This window comes from Cibotium barometz, chromosome 10 (assembly GCF_041138505.1).
Source record: "Cibotium barometz isolate CiBa-2024 chromosome 10, ASM4113850v1, whole genome shotgun sequence".
Taxonomy (NCBI): Eukaryota; Viridiplantae; Streptophyta; class Polypodiopsida; order Cyatheales; family Cibotiaceae; genus Cibotium; species Cibotium barometz.
In genome coordinates this window covers 46,196,227-46,203,726 of record NC_141055.1, presented here as the reverse complement: position 1 = coordinate 46,203,726, position 7,500 = coordinate 46,196,227, and the positions used below count along the sequence as shown (strand labels likewise).

The 7,500-nt window shown below is 42.3% G+C and overlaps 1 protein-coding gene across 3 annotated transcripts in view; it reads left to right on the top strand.

The window, feature by feature from the left end:
- The window catches only part of LOC147634972 (uncharacterized), a 186,732-nt gene that overhangs the window by 43,530 nt on the left and 135,702 nt on the right, over positions 1–7,500 (top strand). For 2 of the 3 annotated variants that reach the window (XM_086804235.1, XM_086804233.1), the window contains exon 3: positions 2,322–2,447. The gene's annotated coding sequence lies outside the window, so the exon portion shown is untranslated. Of the gene's footprint in view, positions 1–2,320; positions 2,448–7,500 lie in introns of those variants that run through there. The other variant, XM_086804234.1, reaches the window with a different exon arrangement.

Genomic DNA, 7,500 nt, shown 5'->3' with positions numbered 1-7,500 from the left:
ATGTACGTGTACATGTATATATATGTACATGTACGTGTACATGTACACGTATATAGATATACATATATATGTATATATATATATACATATATATGTATATATACATGTACATATACATGTACATATAAATACACATGTATATGACATGTATATATACATGTACATATACATGTATATACACATGTACATGTATATATACATGTATATGTAGATATTTATATATATATATATATACATGTATATATACATATATATATACATGTATATATACATATATATACATGTATATATACATGTATATATATATACACGTGTATATATATATACATGTATATATACATGTATATAGATGTTTATACATGTATATATATATATACACGTGTATATATATACACGTGTATATATACATGTACATGTATATCTACATGTATATATACATGTACATGTATATATACATGTATATGTACATGTATATATACATGTATATGTAGATATATATATACATGTATATGTAGATATATATATACATGTATATATACATATATATATATATGTATATATACATATATATAGATGTATATAGATGTATATATACATCTATACACATACACACACACACACACACACACACACACACACACATATATATATATATATATATATATATATAGAGAGAGAGAGAGAGAGAGAGAGAGAGAGAGAGAGAGAGAGAGAGATTAAGTGTCTACTAAAGACCGAATGGGCCTATGAGACCAAAGTGATACAATAATGTCCATGGCATATCTCATCATGGAATGGAAAATAAAACAGAAAGAAAACATAAACATTGCTCTCTCTTTGGGGTGATACAAAACTGTCCATGGAAACTCATCATGGAATACTAAGAACATAGAAACATGAGAGCAACATCAGCTCCGAGTAGATTTAATACCACTCTCCAAAATATCAAGCATGGGGCTGATGAGTATGGCTGAGACGTCTCCCTCAGCTATGTCTCGTGGTATAGAGAGAGAGAAATGAAATGAAATGATATATTAACGTCTCTAAGAGGCCATGATGGCCTATGAGACCAAAACTGAGAGCACATTTGAAGTTGGTGTCTCATCAAAGAGAACAAATAAATGAGACTAAAAAGTACTCTAAACTGATTGTCCTAGAGTTATAAGAACAGAACTGTAAGACTCCGAGATGATATTGAGTAGAAAATACTGAAAAATGTATATCAGGTAGATCCATGTATGCTGATCAGTTGAAGTGTTCCCCTCTCCTTAGATCAAGTATCTCCGCCATGGGGCTGTCTAGAATGGAGAGGTCGTAGAAGCGAGGTGAGAGAAATGAAATGAAATGTTATATTAACGTCTCAAAAGGCCAAAGTGACCTATGAGACCAAAGTTACAACCATGTGACATCTGATACACTGTCTGGAAAAGAAAAGAAAGAACTGAAGGTAAGTATTTAGCCCTACAATACATCAGTAGGGAGCATCCGGAAGCAGCAACTAGGGAGAGTGGGAAGCTAATGCTACTAGTCAAAATGGGGTACATGAGTACATGGATACATGAATACATGAATATGGGGGAGTACAAAAGTGAGAGTGAGTACAACAGTATATGGCTGGAGTCGTAATCATCCTAGGAGCTCTAGCATGGGTCTGTGCCGGATGGCCTGGATATCTGCCATAGTGAGATGCCTGGTCGGACGAGCCCGATGCCTCGCAATGATGCTCTGAATCCTCCAATGTAGGCACCGTCTCCGATGTGAGGATCCGCGAACCCTTGGGCGTCTGGATCTGCTCAACTGGATAGCTCTCTCAACTAGAGTCCCACGGGGTGCACACTGCTGGTGGGCTGTCAGCTGTGTGTCCTCCCAGGTAGTCCCTCTAAAGAAGTTAGTAATCTATCTCTATGTGGACTCCCTGCCAGTCGGGCGTCTGCTCCTGATAATGGACTCTCTGAGCCTGCGGATCTCCAGGAGATAAAAACCCAAGCATCGCTGATCACAATAGTCCATGACTCTAGCCAGTGGTCCAAATCCCTCTCTGAAAAGGCAATGGTAGCACCCTCGAATCTCATAATATGCTGTGCAGCAATAGATGGGAGAGAGAGATGTACACACACACACACACACACACACACACACACACATGTATGTATGTATGTATAAGCATTTTTTTGAAAATTAGCATGTAAAACAAGTGTTTGGGTTGCAATCTTTTCGAGGAAAAAATCACAATTTTAGTGCTTACATGGCTTAATTGATTTGATTTGATTTAATTGACATGGTAGATTAACCCAACTGCCTTGCTACTACCCTTTCTGTAGAAGGACTCAGCAATAGATGAGCTAAATAAAAATGCAACTCCAAGAAAAAATGAGGAGAGAAAACGCACACCCCCGGGTACTGAGAAGGAAGTTGATGTAATGTCACTAAAGCACATGCGAGACAAGGTTTATAATTTTCGATCTACCATATATATATTTGTTTATTTTTCATTATTTCAAAGTCTTGCATGGAGAATGGCATAGATTGAGTGTGTATGATGTCATAAGTTGCTTCTCAAATTGTTTATGTGTGTGTGTGTGTGTTTGAGATTGTGTATATATATACATTTAGTCAAGCATATAGATATCCATGTATATGGAGTAACAAATATTCATATGCATATACATGCACATATACATAAACAAACAACTCATGATGCATAATATGTATTTAATTATAGACATGCATATAGATGCAAATACGTACATGTTTATTCAAGAACTATAAATTCAGCTGAACCTGACCAAAGCAAGCCCGGGAGACGGCCTAGTAGGAGGTGATGTACCACATGGTGGCAAGAACCTGGTTCGCCACCACAACCCGGTCAACTAAAGAAAGCTTGGCTGAACTCCAATATAGCAACTGCTTCGAATGCTTAGAAGAAGAGGGACTAGTTGTTGCTCAGGGGAGATAACGATGCCCACCTGGCATCCAAGATAATGAACTGGAGTGCCCCTCGGGATCCATTGAAAAGCCTCAACTGGACACCAAGTCGGGGCGGGCGATGAGCCAACCCAAAATCCACACGACTTGTGCCAATCGATTTGCGCTTCGGATGCACAACAGGAGATCTCTACCGCCTCGGCGAATCTCTGGAGGTTCCCCTCGTCTCCAGTTAGGTATGCTGCTGTGTCATTGGCAAACTCGGAATGAGGCAGCTCCTCCTGTGCATGGCTGAGAAGACGCCGTCCTTGGAGCCCGGTCTCTTGGCTGGAGAGAAAACTACTCATGGCCTTGGCTACAAACAGAAAGAGGTAAGGTGCTAGTGGGCAGCCCTGCCGGACTGAGCGAGAAAGCGGAAGTTTGTTGCCTCTGGCTAACTAAATGAGAACCTAGCTGTGTGAAGCCGATTAGTGTCTAGAAACATGTTAGATCCACTCCTCCGGAAATGCCATCCTGCACATCGTTCCCTCTAGAAAGCCCCAATCTACTCTGTCATCGAAATCAAAGAAAGGGAACAATAAGATCCTGTTGATCCATCTTGGCCGAAGTGGTCGCCTCCCAAAAAGTGAAAATGTTGTCTAGAATGCTTCTCCATAGCCTTAGGCCATCAATTGCCTTTTCTGCAACCTACACTCCTCTAATTTTTTTCATTTTGTGGTTTCCAAGATGCGATTGTAATTTTTGTGATCCCCATATGAAAATCATTCATGAATGTCTTGATGCACTGTGGGCATCTTGATTGCCTATTCCCATAGGATATTTGGAATCGGGTGGAGTATCTTGTTGTTAGTATATTGTTGTTGCTTCTTTTGGGCACCGAGCATTGAAAAATCAAATGGGTCCTTTGATCTTGGGGCCTCAAGGCTCTAGCTCACCTCTCAAGGCTCTAGCTCACCTTGTGAAGACCCAAGCCTCTCAAGATCCAAGCTCAGCCTCCATGGACTCAATGTCTAATAACTTCTCATCCTCCTCAATCTTTATTGACTAGTGGGTTGAGGATTGATGTGGCTAGATGTGGTTTCCTTAAATTGCTGACTACCTTCTGGCACGTGGGAGGTTTCCAACCATAATTTGATGGATGAATTGAGTTGCATATTACTATATATATACCATTGCAGGTCAAGATCTTTCGCAGATTTAAGGATGTGTACCCAGATCTCAAAATACTATAATGCTCATTTGAATACCTCAAGCCATTTTTTGTGCATAGATTGAAGGATAGGTATACATGTTGCATCATGCATGTTCAGATGGCCTTTCTTAAGGATGCGGTGAATCGAATGCAGCATCACGTATTTGGTCTTCATGCACCAATGTGCACTTGTACATGTTCAATATGTGCCTGTCAGACAGGCACACTCAGTTGTGCGAATCTTCCCAGCATGCATACAAGAGTATTACGGGTCTTTGGGAGTCTGTATTATGTTCGAGACCTACTGGAGCCACCTTCCACATGCACAATATGTAATGGGAAAATGTGAGGATTGCGGAATGAAAAGAATGTCCTTATGCCCACAGGAGGAGGCTAAGGAGAAACTGCAGGTTTCTTCGAAGATTTTTGAGGATATCGAAGTGGGCACTGATGAAAAAGGGTGTGGCTCTCCCAGAATCATTATCTCAATAAGGCAGCTCTGAGGCCGCCTTCCATGAGATCCGAGTGTCGGAGAAATCAGGAGTCTGGAAGCCCATCCTCTCCTGGGCATTTGCCCCTAGGTAGTGTCATCATAGCCTCTGCCAACTCCTCTGTTGTGAAGCAAGTCAACAAGAAAGTCTGGAGAGCGGGAGGAACCACCTCTCTTGTATGTCGCAAAACCCGCTCATGTGCATCCAGCAGCACCTGTGAAGATATGGGGGCACCCATGAGGGCTGAAGAAATCTGTGGCAATAGTTCTCACATGGGGCGGGGGAGGGGGGGGGGGGGTCATCTTAAACAACAAATCCATCTTGGCCTCGCAACCTGCGGATACCATCTCTCCGGCTGTGTGGGCTTGCAATCTCAAAGCAATCCCTAGTGATCCTGTCTCCCACTTGTTTCCAAAAGGAGGCTGTGGCATGGTAGTATCTATACTCCGCCCTCCGCTCCTCTATGGATGTGAGCTTTGTATGGGTTGCAACCAACTGACCCTCAATCCACGGGCTATCTAGTGCACTCTCCTGAAGCTGCTGTAAGGAAGCTAGGCCCCGGCGAATGCTCCTCTCTTGCTCTCGGAAGCTAGCCAATCTGCACTGCGTTGTCTCTTGTAATAAACTGCTAATTTCTCCAAGGCTTGCATCCAGGGTGCTGATCCTGAGTGAAAATCCAGCCTCTCTCAAATCTCCTCTATCCTGTTGCATATCTCATAGCCTTACATTCCCCAAAGGATCCATGTTAGGCATCACAGAACCTCACTCGCAACGTGGGAGGCCTAACGTGCCTACCTGGTGCGTGAGTGCTTCTACGTGTGCCTAACATGGGTCCGCGCTACGCCGGTCCCTTGCACCTCATCCCCATATAGATGCATATTTCTCGGCGCGGGCTAGCATACCCCCAAGGCACCATGGGGCCTTGGATAGTATTCCCACCTCAACACCCCCCCCCCCCCCCCCCCCCCCCCCCCGAGCGGCCCTCAGTGTCTAGTGAGGCTGGTAGACCCCACTGAGCCGCTGACGAGCAAGTGAGCTCTCTAGCTCTAAGAACTTGTACTCAAAACGACTCCAAGGAGTTTTATCTAATATAACTCGAAGGGGAGGGGTCGACCTAAGGCTATTTCGACCCCTAGTGTGGTGTCTTCTCTCTCTACTGTCTCTCTTTTGTTTACTTTCAGATTTTCTCAAGGTTTTATGCGTGAAATTGTTGTTTTCTTGAAGATAAGATAAGTACGCATGCCATAGCCCTTACGAAGGCCTGTTGCAATTATGTCACCGAAGCATCAAAATTTAGGTTGTGCATTTAAAAAAAAAATCTCTTAAAAAAGGTTTTTGGGAAAAAACGTAAAAAAAGGTGATGTGGCACTGACATGTGGCAGGATAGTAGCGCAAGGTCACCTTATAGGCTTGGAATGATGCGACTAGCTTTTGGAAAGAAAAAGATTAAAAAGCTTTTTAAATACTAAAAAGAGAAGAGCTTTTATTATTAAAAAGATGCTTTTGGACTATAAGTGAGTTTTAAAGTGCTTTTGTCAAGTGCTTTTGTGCAAGAACTATAAATTCAGCTATTCTTTCATTGTTGAGACATGTAAAAAGACGAGTGCTCTCTAGCTCTACACATGAAGCTGATGAAGATTTGGGCATGGACGAGATGATTGACGACTTCTTTGAGAAAGGAGAGGAGGAGCCCGAAACCACACTTGATGAAGATCAATTGCGATAAGCCGCTTGCACTCCAATATACGAGGAGTATGCTTACTCCACCCTTCGTGCGGCCTTGGAGTACTAAACTTGCAAACCATGTATGGTTGAAGCAATGCTAGTGTTACAAGCCTCTTTTCGGTGAGTCCTAGTGTTTGTGGCTAGCAATTTACAATTTTGACATACCATACCTTTTATAAATAATATTGAAAATTCTCTCAAACCCTTTGTAGGCTCATAAAAAAGATGCTTCCTTCCTGCAACAACAAGATGCCAAACACAAGGGCGCATGCTAGGAGAGTATTGACGGCACTTAGCATGGATTATGAACATATACATACATGTGTCAATGATTGTGTGCTATTAAGGGGTGCTTACAAAGATGTAACTCAATGTCCAAAATGTGGTGGCTCTCGTTACCGAAGTCATTTGCGAGGTACGATGATTCCTCAAAAGGTGTTGATGAATTTTCCTATCATACTCCACATTCAACACATGTTTCGGTGCAAGTCTATTGCCAAACTCATGACGTGGCATGCACACAATCGTTCCACCGATGACACGATGAGGGTCCCTATTGTGGATTCACTGGCATGGCAATACATAGAAGAGGAGTGTTCGGACTTCAAGGACGAACCACGTCACTTATTACGACTTGGATTGGGTATGGATGGATTCAATCCATTTGTTCTCAAATTGGTATCATGGACCACATGGCTAGTGATAGTAGTGAACTACAATCTCCCTCGTTGGAAGTCAATAAAGAAGGGTCATGTGATGCTAGCTCTTCTCGTGTCCGGCAAGCACAAGGTCAAGAACATTTGATGATTGTACTCAAGACTGCTCCAAGGAGTTTTATCTAATAATATAACTCAGGGAGGGGGGGGGGGGGTTCGGCCCAAGTCTATTTCGACCCTTAGTGTGGTGTCTTCTCTCTCCTCTCTCTCTCTCTTGTTTATTTTTAGATTTTCTCAAGATTTTACGCGTGAAATGGTTGTTTTGTTGAAGATAAGCTAAGCACCCGTGCCACAGCTCTTATGAAGGCCTATTCTAGCGGTATCAGAGCGAAGGTTATATCTCTCTCCTACGAGGGATAACGATCTTTACACGTGGTACATTTTTCTTTTTCTTCAAGCAATGGGAATCTTTCATCGCCAAGAAGAGGACCAAGCCACCAAAAGTGAAAAG